The sequence below is a fragment of the Octopus bimaculoides genome, chromosome 11, assembly GCF_001194135.2.
Source record: "Octopus bimaculoides isolate UCB-OBI-ISO-001 chromosome 11, ASM119413v2, whole genome shotgun sequence".
Taxonomy (NCBI): Eukaryota; Metazoa; Mollusca; class Cephalopoda; order Octopoda; family Octopodidae; genus Octopus; species Octopus bimaculoides.
The window spans coordinates 72298478-72312326 of record NC_068991.1 but is presented as its reverse complement, the minus strand read 5'-3'; the positions used below and the strand labels follow the sequence as shown (position 1 = coordinate 72312326).

Sequence of the window (13849 nt, the reverse complement as noted above, 5' to 3'; positions counted from 1 at the left end):
AATCAACAACTGACACCTTATACACATACACACACACACACACACACACACACACACACACATACACATGTATATATATATATACACATATATGTAAACACATGTACATACACATATATATACATACATATATATATATATATATATATATATATATATATATATATATATATACACACACATACATATATATAGGTGCATACATAAAAACATACATACACATATATGTATATATATATATATATACATATATAAATATATACACACATACCTACGGAGTTTTGACGTAGTGATAGCATTGTAGCAAACCAACTGAAGGGCAGGTGCAATACAGAAAGAACTAATTCAAAGTTTAATCTTGCTTAAATCTCGTTGTGTCGCAGAAAAACAAATTTGAAACCAAATGTTATTTATGAAACAGAACTGCATTTGTGCTGAAATTATGAAAACCAAGGAAATGTATGAAAATATTTATATAACTTATAAAAGACATTTATTTGATATATAAATATTTATATATTCTTTTCTACTCTAGGCACAAGGCATGAAACTTTTGGGGAGGGGGCCAGTCGATTAGATCGACCCCAGTATGCAGCTGGTACTTAATTTATCGACCCCAGTATGCAGCTGGTACTTAATTTATCGACCCCGAAAGGATGAAAGGAAAAGTCAACCTCAGTGGAATTTGAACTCAGAACATAAAGACAGATGAAATATCGCTAAGCATTTCACCTGGTGTGCTACTGATTCTGTCAGCTTAATAAATATTTATATATTAGCACATTCATGGCCATGTGGTTAAGAAGCCTGCTTTGGAAACAAGTGGTTTGGGGTTCCGTCTCACTGTGCAGCCATACCAAGTGTCTTCTATTATAGCCTTGGACCAAGCAATGCTTTGTGAGAGAATTTAGTAGATGGAAACTGTGGAAGCCCTTCATACATATATAGATACGTGTATGTGTGTGGGTGTGTGTCTTTATGTTTGTCCTCCCTCCATCGTTTGACAACCAGCTGGTTTGTTTACATCCCTGTAACTTAGCGGCTTGACAAGAGAGAGCAAGAGAATAAGTAGTCCACATCACTCCGTAAGGAACATAGAGCTGGTTACCTAGTTTCTCTGGTGTATATATTTCTCCTTAGACAGGACGTCAGTCTGTCACAGGATCACACATTTTTACCAGTTGATTGAGCTGCAGCAATGTGAAATGAAGTGTTTTGCTCAAGAATACAATGCGTCACCCGATGCAGGAATCGAAATCACAATCTTACACTCATGAGTTCAACACCCTAACCACCAAGCCATGCACCTCCACTTAATAGAATAAGAGCCACACCTAAAATATTTTAGGTGCTGAAGTTTATTTCTTTGACTAAAACCTTCAAGGCAGTGCCCTACCCCAACATAAAAGACGTAAGACATAAATTCATTTCAGTCACATTCCAAGAAGAGATTATGATTAACAGCAACAACAACAATCATCATTGTTGCACAACTGTCATCAGCTGCAATGATGTCACCATTTTGATGTGCATTTTCCCATGCTTCCATGGGCCAGACAAAGTTTACTGAAGCAGATTTTCAATGGTTGCATACCCTTTCTGCCACCTCACCTGTTGCTAAGCTTCCAGTGCATATAATAAATTTTTATTCAGCAGGGCAGCTATTTGCAGTACCAGTGAATGATTTTCACCGTTTTCCTACATATCAGAGGCAACAAATCTCATCTAAGCATGCAGTACATGCTATTGACAAGGCCTAACAAGGCTGAAATACCTCTGACATTCTCACTAACCACTGTCAAGAGGATTTTTCTCTCCCTCCCATATATTGGGTTGGCAACTAAGTTCCCGCTGTTTTTTAAATTTTGGAATCTATTTTTTTCGAGAATTCTATTTTTGAATCATATGTCTGTGTGTTTATTGACATTTGCACTTTTCTGAAAAATCGCTCAGCTACAGCCAATAACATTGTTATCGTTTCTTCTCTCAGCAAATCACTTGTTAGCTTTGTACCTTTGAAGATATATGAAATAAGATATCCCTTACTCGAGAAACAGGTAAGGGTTAGTGACAGGAAAAGCAACCAGCTGTAAAACAATGCCTCAATAATGTATATTTGTCTAACCCAGGTTAGCATGGAAAAAAGAAACAGACATAAAAAAAAAATTGGGTGGATTAGAAGTGGGGCAGTGCTTTGAACCTATAAGAAATCTGTGGTCCCACAAATACTGCTTCAGAATATTTTGAAACAATACTATAGGGTATGCTACACTACACTGACCCCTAATTCACAAAACAAAGCATTAGTCAAGTTCTAATGCTACTCTTAATGAGTAAGCTGAGACACATTCATTATTGAATTCTCTCTCTCTCTCTCTCTCTCTCTCTCTCTCTTTTTTTTTCTCCTCTCACTTGTCCAGTAGTCAGTCAGTTTTCACATGCGTATCCAATAAGCAGATGCATATCATGACTTCCAGGAGATGACAAACTGAGTTCAATAATTAATGCTGGTTTAAAAATTATACCTTCATTTATGCAACCCTCTTCAGCAAGAACTTCATGTGTGTGTCGTGACTCCATTTCACAGATGACATATTTCGTTTCATTGTTTTGTCACCTGTGTTATTTTAGCCAATAGGAAATTTCAGCCAATCAGAAACTAGTATTTGACCCACTTTTTTTTTTTTTTTCTTTTCGCCCATTCAGACAAAGTACATTGCTGGCTTTTGGTTGAATTTACTCAGCACAAGATGAATCTAGCAACTGACCTCTCCCAGTCTTTTTTCATACACAGGCCAGAAGAGAATAAACTGTCTTTCGTAACTGCCTCAAATCATGGTCTGTCTTTGCCAGTGTCTAAAACGTACTCCCATATAAGGCAAACCCTTGCTTTCTTATGGAAAAATGTATACTTTGCGGAAACAAATTTGATATGTTCCATCATACACTCATACATTCAAAATCCCATCCACAATGCAGTCACATGGGATGCATGGCATCTTTTTGGTATATTTAAGAGTAAAAAAGCATGCCCTAAAACACCAGCAAATAGGGTAAGTGTTATGCTGAATAAGGAATCTTTAAGCAATGTTGTGAACTTCATCTTTATCTACTTCTCTGCCATGATCCTCAAACATATGCATCACCCTAAAATGAACAGTAATTCAAGGACATTTAAATGAAGTTATTTTCTACAACATTGAACTTAGTCTTGTTCAGCTAATCTTAATGCAAGGCACATCCTACTCAAAAGAATTGCAAAATAACACTTCTTCTGACAAGACAAATTATCCATTTGACTTTGTAAAACAAATATCTCTGTTTCTTACAACACATTATTCAATTAACTTTGTAAATAAGGAAGATCTTTCTATGTACATACATAAATGCATTTATGTAAATTTTTGCCTTGATTGATGTTGTAAATTAAGCTCTGAAATACTACATCGGAGAAAGCAAAGAACAAAAGAAAAAAGGAGAAAGAAAAAACGCACTCAACACCAAAGCTGAAGACACCTCCAAAAGTATGGGAGCCACTACATCAAGAACGGTAGAGGAGTAGGGGCCGAAACTGGATGTGGTTCCTCCTGATGATGTCTTTAACCACTGGATCCTATAAAGGAGCTGTTGAGGTAGCAAACCACAAAACGTGGTTGGAATTCCTCTCTGAATTCTGTAGCATTTAAAATTCACATTCCCATAAGTGTGCTGTGTAATTGTTACTGCAAAATTCTGCAAATCTAGATCAGAAGGGGTCTTTTTCTATAAACATAGATGATCTGAAATACTGCTATCTTTTTTTTTACTTCTCCCAACCTGTCAATTTTACCCTGAAGAATTCCACAACCCATGACAATTTCTCTGTACTCTTTCTGTGGCTTCTTTGAAATAAAAATAAGTTATATATATATATATAAGTCATCATTGTTGGTATCCCTACATACATTCTGTTAATTTCCAACACAAGGCTTAATCATATTAGTGAAAAGCAAAGATCAAAGCCTGCATACACAGAAGTCCACAGCACAAAAGCAAAGAGGAAGAAAAACAAGAGATGAATGAGAAAACAAAAGAAAGAAGTCATGGCTGGATTAGTAATTACTTCCAAAAAGCTAAGTGATGAATATTTATCAGTAGAAACTGAACCATCTGTTCAAGAATTGAAAACAAAATGATTTCATCTAAACCCCAGAATTCAAAGAAATCACACCTGGAAGTGAAAAGAATACAACTAGAACACATCAATAACATATGGGATGGATTTGGTTCTTGAAATTTAATGCAAAGAAATGCAAAAAAAATACTAGAAGATGTGTGTCAGAAGGACATATTCCTTTACTCAAAACATTTCTAAGTGATAAGGAACAGCAATTTTTACCAGGTGGCATATTTAAATACAGGACTCACAGAGTGTAATTTCTGAAGTAGAATGGCTTGTGTGGTATGGTAAGAAAAGAGCCATATTTTCTTTACTATTTTGACTCTTTGGAAAAGGTGGAATTAATGCATCGAATTAAGAACAGAGAATGAATGGTCTACCACAGAAAAATCAAGGAAATTGTCAGACATAATTCTTGAGCATGAATGTAGTAACCAACAGAAACTGAATTGCATATCGTCAAGAGAGCTCAAACAAACAATTCATTCAAAGACATGCATAGAACACTTTCTGCATCAACAAACTAAGAAATTGTAAGCAGAGGAAACTAACTGGATTAATCTTTACTCTGTTGAATTGACATTGTTTTAATTTGGAGAGAAAAAAAGGTTGGCAATCATTAAAAATTCTCAGCTGATTGGTAATGTTCCCAATGGTAAATTCCTTGGGGCTGGTTGAACCTTTGTCTCAATGGGATCCCATAATTGAAACCCTTTTCAGGAATGTCAAAGAAAAGAAGTGGGAAAAGAGGTAGGCTGCAACTACTTCATTTATCAGCTGAATCACAAAATGCAGTTATTTCTCTTTGTGCTGATCTTGCTTTGAAGCATCTATTCTCTGAAAGACAGTTCAAAGGCAAAATATCATTTAGTTGAAGCAACACCTGACTCCACATATGCTAAGCAGACAATATTTATCATACATTATCTCCGAAATATAGATTATGGGTTCAAGATTCAAAAGATTTCTAACTTGTGAAAACTATTATAATAAAGCAAATTTTGAGATTGCAAACCTGATCAAGGAAACATTGAGTAAAAATAGCATTCTCTTGGAAGATGGCAAGGCTGGTTCAAAGATGTGACAATGATGCCAATATAGCAGCCAATAACAAGAGGATAAAAAGGATAATAATGAAATTCCTCTAGCTATTTTCTCACAATGTGGATGCTATACATTGAATTATGTAGCGCAAATTTAGTAGAATACTGTACAAAAGTGTCCATATATTTTCCTATTCTCCAAAAAGACAGCAAATTCTACAAGCTCTCAGCCATTGCATCATAGGTCAACTACCTGATGAGCAGCAAGAATGTCAGTGTAAGATCTTTTACATCAAATCTCAATACAATCAAATTGTCCCAGCAGGACGTTTTGAAATTTAATCTGCTTCCAGAGACTAGAAGTGAAGTAACAAGGGCTATTAAGTATACATTCTCTGTCAGACATGCACTCATGTCATCTGTCTGTTTCGACATTGTTGCTCCCATTAATATCTGCAACATGATTTTTTACATGTAAGAAATGTCACTGTTGATACAGAAGTGGGCAACATTGAAATGTTCAAAGAAAATCTGCAGAAACGGCAAGATCAATTTGACACTCTGCTGACAGGATCAAAATATGTCACGAGAAGTCTGCAAGTAGAAATTTGCTCAAAACGAACAATAGAAAATGAAAGAAATTTTTGATGAGAACCAGACAGACAAATGATGTAAACTAGACAAAGAATTTTGGCACACGTGTAGAATCATTGTTTCAGACTTCTGTTTTTGATCTTTTTTTTTTTATGTCATTGTTGATTCTGTTATTTGATGGTCTAACAAGAAGATATGAAACTTCAAAGAAAATTTCCGATACTGCTTCATTCCTCTGGCAGTACTTTTCTGTATCGAAAAGTCTTTTGACCACAAAGTGCATGACATTTGTAGAAATTTGCAATGCTGATGTAAATAGCAAAGAACTTTCAAATGAATTAATCAACTTGAAAACTGCGATACACCATGGCAACTTTAGAAAAACTACAACTTAAACCCATGGAATTAATCAACAAAATATGCAACTACAGGCTGGAAAACATCATTCCAAACCACTGTTTATAACTTTATAATTTTTTCTTTTTTATTTTGTTGTTGTTAAATTTGCAATAGCAGCAGCCTTAGCAATAGAACATTCATAGAGTAAACTAAACAGATAAAAAAAAAAATACAAAGGTGTCACAAGGCTGGTCGTCTGGTAGACTTAGTTTGACCTTCATTGAAGAGGAACAAAAATAGCATATTGCCTTTAGACATATCTACAAAACTTTACACACAAGAGGATATGTAAAGCACTTTTGAAAAACACAAAAACCCAACTAACTATTCTATGATTCTTGGTAATGAATAAATAATTAAAAGTGATACATTTGTGGTTTTAATAACTGGTGGGTGGGGCTCTAAAACAGTCTCACACCAAATAAAAATTATTAACTGATTGGTCTACTCTGTGTGTGTGTGTGTGTGTGTGAGGGGGGGATGGTCAGTTTGATTTGAAATTCTGAAGATGTTCATGCTATAGAAAATCTCAAGTGAGGCATTGCAAACGAAGTCCTGCCTACAACATGTAATAAATTGCAACCACATGTGACAACATTCAGAAAATTTAGTCTCACAAACAATTTTACTTAGAATTTCTTTTTATATATATATATATATATATATATATTTTTTTTTTTTTTTTTTTTTTTTTTTTCTAAGTAAGAGCAGTTATATTTATTCAAAACAGTTAATATCCCTCCATTCCTCCATTGCTTTTCTGAAAATTTTCCATGAAGCGAGAACTCTTAAAGAGCCTACAGTAAGACATGAATAAAGATATACAATACAGCTATGAGATGTGACATATTGATTTGATTGAATTTGAAATGAAGAATTAGAATTCTGAAGATAAAACAAATAATATTTTGGTAGTGAAAACAAATCCTTGAAGGTTACAAAAGGAAAGTTTTACGTGTGAAACCAACAGATTTCTGTAGAATATATTTGCATGAAATAAGAGAAATATTTCATATATTTATTTATAATATTATGTTATATATTGCAAATCGGTAAACAATGGTGTTGTTAGTTATATAATTTCCCAACAGGACCATTGTTGGTTCATTGGATTTCTTGTTATGGAGAAAGTGACAGGGAAGTGTTTGTAACTTGGTGCAGAACAAACATCACAAGGAACTTCATTCAAAAAATTTATATATATAGGGCAGGGGTGGGGAAACTTTTTAGTGTGGCAGGTAAAAATTTCCAAAGAAAAAGGTCCATGGGCGTATCACAAGTTACAACTCTGTGTAAACCTTGTATATATCTATGTATAATTCGATATACATTAATAAAGATAAGTTTAACACATTAAATTAACAAGTAACATCTTCATTAACACCACCATTGAATTCAGGACGTTTATATTACTTATAAGGTATTCTTTATTTTTCAGCTAGAGTGTAGTTAGGTTTCAAGGGGGTGGTACAAAACTAGCAATATGGGTTTTATAATGAAAACAAAATTTCCATTCAAATGGCAATTACCAAACGAATTTCTGTTCGAGTCTAACCATTTTAAGTCATGGTGGAAACATGACCTATGTCGCAAATAGGCATATGAATATTGTATAAATTTTATAATTGAAAAATTTACAATATTTTGTACATACGAATATACCAGCCAGTGGGCACAATAAAATGATATGGGGAAAGATATAGACATGCCTATTTCTAATTCCGATGAAAGTAAACAAAGTTTGTTTTAGAAGTGTTGAGATGTATTGAAAGATACAGAAATAAATTTTTTATATTCTCAAACGCATGATAATGCTAATGGCCAGCCGGTAACATATTTTTCTGCAATGTATGGATAATTTATCCTGATTGCACTATTTATTAGCATTATCATGTGTTTGAGAATAAAATTTTTTTATTTCTTTACCTATTTCAATCTATCTATCTATCTATCATCATCAACATTTAACATCCATTGCCCATGCTAGCATAAGTTGGATGGTGTGACCAGAACTGGCAAGCTGAGGGGCTACACCAGACTGCAGTTTTGTTTAGCATAGTTTCAACGACTGGATGCCCTTCCTAACGCCAATGACTCTTGCATGCTTTTACATGGCACGCACAGGCACTTTTACATGATGTCACAGAGGCACTGTCATGTGGCATCGCACAGACACCTTTACATGATGCCATATATATATATACAGAGTGTCCACAAGGTCTGGGTACATGGAGTAAATGAAATCATAACATAAACAATTAAATATAAAAAATAATAATTTCTTAAAGTATGTGTTAATCCCCATGTACCCAAACTTTGTGGACACCCTGTATATAATGTGTGGGTGTGTGTGTGTGTGAAAGTGCATGGCCCAGTGGTTAGAGTGTTGCTCTCACTATCACTAGATTGTAGGTTTGATTCCTGAACCAGGCAGAGCATTGTGTTCTTGAGCGAAACACTTCATTTCACGTTACTCTGCAGGCAGGAGATAGGCAGAATTGTTGGAGCATTGGCAGGAATGTTTTACAGTATATGTTCTGGTGCTCTACTTTCTGAGTTCAAATCCCACCTGCCTGGAGAAGGCAAAGGGGGAAACTAATCCCAGTATTCGTTCCAAGTCTGATCATGGTACCCGAAGTTCCAGTAATCTAATTGATGGTAGAAGGGGAAGGTAAGGGCCCTCTCAAGTTATATAGGGAGTGCTGGAGAAGGTTCACATGCACAGGGCCTGCCCAAAGAAAGACCACCAAAGTTAGAAGTATGTGTGTGTGTGTCCAGGCCTCTTTGTTTGTATGTATGCATATATATAGCCCAACCCATGCCATCATAGAAAACAAGACACTAAATGATGATGATGACAGTAACGATGATGATGATGGTAATGATGATGCTGATGTGTGTGTGTGTATACACACCTTAACAGACCCCTACACCCAAATACAAATTTATAATCATACTAATTACCACATTCTATATTCATGTTTATTCTCATTAATAAACTTTATGCAAGACACAAAACTAGGAAAATTTTTAGAGCATCAGAAGAAAAGATACCTTGCTGTATTTGTTCCAGTTATTTATGCTCTGAGTTCAAGTCCCTCCAGCATCAGCCTTGTTTTACATCCTTCCAGGGTCAGCAAAATAAAGTATGCCCCAAGTAACGGTGAAGGGCTCTGACAATTACTGGTACTACTACCACCTTTTTCAGCGACCACAACTGCTCAACCTCCCAAGCTAATCTGTCATATCTATCGACTTTTCTTTCTTCCTGATCACATAACTTGTTGTCAGCTGGGAATGCTATATCTATGATCCAGCATCGTTTGCTTTCTTTCTCAATTAACACTATGTCTGGCTTCCTATTCTCTATCTCATGGTCGCACTGAATCATAAAATCCCATAGGATCTTTGCATTATCATTTTCGATGATGCCTTCGGGTTTATATTCGTACCACTTTTTTGCCCTGTCAAGTTCATACTTATTGCAAAGTGTCCAATGGACAATCCTTGCTATATTGCCACAATGTCTCTTACATTCTTTCTGGGCTAGTGACATTATTATTATTATTATCATCATCATCATTATTATTATTATTATTATTATCATTATTATTATTATTATTATATCAAACAGCATTAAAGCAGTAGACTGGGTTTTTTTTTTAATTAAAAGGAGCATTATTCTGTTTCCTTTTCTTTTTCTTTTTTTCCCTCCCTCTCTTAAACCTAAACAAGCAATCAATAGACAAATCTTACATTTTTATCTCCAACTAATGGGCTAAGTAGTATATTTAGAAAAATATTTTTAAAAAAAAAGCATAAGGTTATCATCATCACCATCATCACCATCATCATCATCATCATCATGTTTGTTTTTCTGTTTTGGCTTCTTATTTCTTTCTTTTTCATTTTTTTTTAATTATTATTTTTTTTCGTTTTCCACTGATGATTTAGGTTGGTCGAGTCTGTTTGATTATCTACTTACCTGTTTAATCCATACCTGTGAGACGATGGGGAGGAGTAAAAGCAAATAAAATGCTGCTAATAAAGTCTTGATATTCCTTCAACACCCCACCCCACCCCCAACTCCAACTCCAACAGCATTTTTTTTTTTTTTTTAGTAATGTTTACTATTATCGATTTCCATTTGTTAGATAAGGAAGAAAATGGACATTGTCCATAACCTTTCCAGATTTTCCTAGACTGAGGCATAGGAATAGCTTAGTAAGGGTGACATACATTGTGATTTCTGTTTTTCTTCTTCTTTTAAAAGCTTCTGTCATTCAACAGCAATCACACACATGCACACACACACACACATATATATATGCATATGATAGGCTTAGTACAGTTTCCCTCTCTGTTAGATTCATTCACAAGCAATTGATCAGATTCATCTGAAAGTATAAGACACTTCTTCAAGGTGCTGCACAGTGGAACCGAGCTTGGAACCACATGATATTGCAAAATGAACTGCTTCACTACACTGCATTACCTATATATCATCATTTAAGTCCATGCTGGACACATGGTGCTTTATTTCACTAGAAAATTATATTATTGTTTTGTAATATTTAATATAATATATATATGTGTGCATGTGTGTATATATATATATATATATATATATATATATATATATATATATATATATATATATATATATATATATATATATATATATATACATATATATATTTAGCAATAAGAAAATGGAGGAGAATATGCGGTATCCATCGACTTGCAGACTGTGTATTCCACTGAATTAATTTGTTTATTTTGTAACTAAAATGACAAAAACCACAATATACAGATGCTTATGACATACCATGCCATATTAACAATTAAGGTTACAAATATAAAGTACATTTAGCAATTGGAGAATATACAGAAACTTACAGCATCGGCATGCCCCATTCTATCCCTATAGCTCCTGTGTGTCGGAGTAATCAGCAGATAAAAATGATGTAATGGGGGTACATGCATGATTCGCTAGGCCTCTTCAGAGATTCACAAAAATTCAATACAATGGATCAAAACGGTTTGATTCAATATATAATGTGTGTGTGTGTGTGTACATGGTCCCCTTGTCTTAACATCATGTGACGGTTGTAAGCCAGTGTCAACATCATACAAGCAGTGTCATTTGTCTCTGGTCTTCCCTGAAAACATGTCCGACCAAAGGAAATATTTCCTTACCTGGAAACAGGTGGCAAGGTCTGTGACAGAAAGCTTCATCCTGCCATACAAAAAGATCTGCATCGATGAATTCCATCTGACCCATACACGCACAGTAAAGTTGACATTTAAATTAATGATAACGACATCAGTAAGTCGGCAGACGCAGAGCAGCCATGGGCAAATTGTGGCCCCAAGGACTTTCAGAATAACAATAGAAAATTACTTAAAATTATCTTCAGTTTCTTTCAGAAGTGTAGCACACCTGATGAGGAGTCATGTCTCATGCGACCCACTTCCCGGAAAAGGTCACCTATGCCTGATATAGAATGTCAGTGAGCCAAGGCTTGCTCAACATGCACACAGCCTTTATTTCTGGTTATAAAAGTCTAGAGCAATGGTTCTTGACCATTTTTTGCTTATGGATCCCTTTTGATCCCTATTTTACTCATCTGGACCCTCGTTGCCATTCAATGTTTCAAAAAATCCCTATTATATTTTCATAATTAAACAGTATTAGGATGTAACTAAATACAAACAGCCATTTTGTCTGATGCTTTAATGATTCCATCAAACCACAAACTAAATTTACAAACAATGCAAACCACCCACATACCCACTTCTACTCGGCTTGTGTTTTATAGGGGGCCACCTGGACACCTTATTGCCATTATCTGTCTTGTAGCACCTATGGAACATTTTCTCTTTCTCCCCCAGTCTTTTTCCCCACTAGGTGTCAGTAGCCATGCAGATCCCTCTGCAGAAACCTGCTCTGCCATTCCATCTCTCATAGAAATGCCCCCATCTACTAGCATGAAGTTTGAACCCACCATACACCTACCCCAGGGTTTGTAGACCTACAAACTACATGGTGACCTCAATAGTGCAGGTGGCACAAAAAAAATACCCAGTCCATACTGTAAAGAAGTTGGCATTAAGAAGAGCATCCAGCTGTAAGACCTATGCCAAAACAAACGATGGATCTTGATGGAGTTCTTGGACACATAGGATTCTGTCAAACTGTCCAACCCATACCAACATGGATTATGGACATTAAATGATGATGATGATGAATATAAATTTAATTGAAAAATAAGGTTTCTTTCTCGTATGATTATTGTACCTGGTAAAAGTCAACAAACTGGTAACACCTAATTTCCTTATTATTTCATGAAAATTTTATCAAAGAGACAGATATATTGATTTATTGGATCCAACTTCCTTAGAAATATGGATTTAACAAAAATGACTGTGAAGTTAATGTAAGAATCTGCTTGACATTTAAAAACTTTACTGAAATAAATTAAAATTCTTAATAGTTTATGCAAATTTATAGACTATTTCAAGTAAAAGCCTTTATATATAAATATATATATATGGTGAAAATAAATCAATTCTTAATGGCAAAAGTACTTTTAAATTTCTATAGTACATATCAAAATAGCAATGGCAGATCTCCATAATTTGGTAATGAAGATTCAGTTATTTGATCTGCAGAATTACCTGCTCCTGAATAAATGTTTATGTTATGAAACATTCCACTAACATGTGTACTCTTAATGAAATTCTGAGACAGAATCAGTACAACACAGCATGTGTGACATGGTTGTACCTTTTGAATCACAGATATAATTCACTTGATGCCATGTAGTTACTGTCTACCCAATTTCACTCACAAGGAATGGGCTGGTCCAAGAGAAAAAACATTTGCCTAAGATACTATGCAGTGAGAGTGAACCTAAGACCTTATGGTTGCAATCTGAACTTCTCAATCATTCAACCGTACTGTGCCTCGATAAAAATATAATGCTGTTCTAAAAAGATTGCGACTTCATTTTAATAAAGTCAGTTATAAAAGAAATGGGATAATTCACTTTCTTCATTTACAAATGGTATTAACAAAGCATTATACGTATGCCAATGAAGGAGCCCTGATGACAGTGGTTACCAGCCTGGGTTCTACAGACCCCTAATGTTCTATCTCTGACAAAACAGACAAGTCTGGTGTGGGTTCCTGCCTGGGCAGCTCCTGTCGAACTGTCAAACTCACACCAGCATGGAAGGCAGACGTCAAACAATGATGACGATGATATATGTGTGCATATATATATTCTTGTATATTTTATATTTGATACCTCTAAGTTAGGTGGTTAAACCGTAATCCCTTCACACGGGACTTTTTTCATACGGGACTATTTGTGACGCACATGGAATAGATTTCTTTGAGATGGGATGCCTGAACTCACTAGCCGATGAATTCGTAAGTGCCTTTCTTATCGTTGATTTTTGGTGTCGCATGGCCAAAGATTACCGTGAATTTTTTTAGAGACACTTTCAAATTTATCAGAATATCGGACTGATGATTTTGGAATAGGGATTTTTCATTCTCTTAACCATGAAACGATCGTATCCGATTAACTAAAGACTTGTTTTGTTTATGCTTTCCCCTCCGGTTTTTTGTTCTATGTGTGCCATA

General features: G+C 35.0%; 1 protein-coding gene across 10 annotated transcripts in view; it reads right to left on the bottom strand.

The window, feature by feature from the left end:
* The window catches only part of LOC106875082 (serine/threonine-protein kinase BRSK2), a 305025-nt gene that overhangs the window by 273240 nt on the left and 17936 nt on the right, over nucleotides 1-13849 (bottom strand). The window lies entirely within an intron of this gene.